Source organism: Habropoda laboriosa, unplaced genomic scaffold, assembly GCF_001263275.1.
Source record: "Habropoda laboriosa isolate 0110345459 unplaced genomic scaffold, ASM126327v1 scaffold697, whole genome shotgun sequence".
Classification (NCBI taxonomy): Eukaryota; Metazoa; Arthropoda; class Insecta; order Hymenoptera; family Apidae; genus Habropoda; species Habropoda laboriosa.
Genome location: NW_017100842.1, coordinates 136,400 through 137,203, shown reverse-complemented (window position 1 = coordinate 137,203; position 804 = coordinate 136,400).

The window sequence follows — 804 nt, the reverse complement described above, 5'->3', positions numbered from 1 at the left end:
GTGTAACTACAGTTGCTGTGTTTTATCGGAGGTTCGTATTTTGAGATGAGTAAAAAAGAGAGAGCGAGAGAAAGGGATGATTGACAAATTGCGACGTAAGAGCGTGTATCTTGTAATCTGGATTGAGTCTTTACGAGAGGTATTTATAGTAAGTGGTTCGATTTATGCTGGTTTTACGAGGATGACTGTGTCGAACAGGTTGATAGGATGTGAGAATTAATTCAGGTGGAAAAATGGGGTTTTGGTGGATCTTGGGCAGCGCGTTTCGCGTGCCTCGGGAGAGAATATTCGTAGGTCGAGTGATTGAGAAGGAAAGTGTAGCATTGAAAATTGAGCAGACATGAGAGTTGTGATGTAAACATTTGTTCAAGAGCGTATTGTTTACTTAGAAAGTAGGAAATGTTGGTGATAGAATTTTTGTTTAAACAGTTGTTTAATAAATATGTTGACGGTATTATTTATTTGGAAATGAAGACTGTTGCAGGTATTGTCATTGAGATTTAAATGTGTTTATTAGTGAAAGGAAAAAAATTGAATTGAGACTATTCTAGACTATGTCTAGGCTTTTATTTGCTAGATTAAAAAATAGAAGGTAGAGATATTTGAAAATAATGTTATGTATGTACTCATCCAAAAGATAATGATTTGGAGAAATAATTCAATACTTCAAAATTTAGAGCGCTGTACAATTAGAATTTAGAAGAAATTGTTATAAAGTTATTATGAAAATTTAATTTCCCCAAATTTAGAGAAACCTGTACAATTAGAAGTTGAAAGGAATTACAAAATTATTAGAAAAATTTA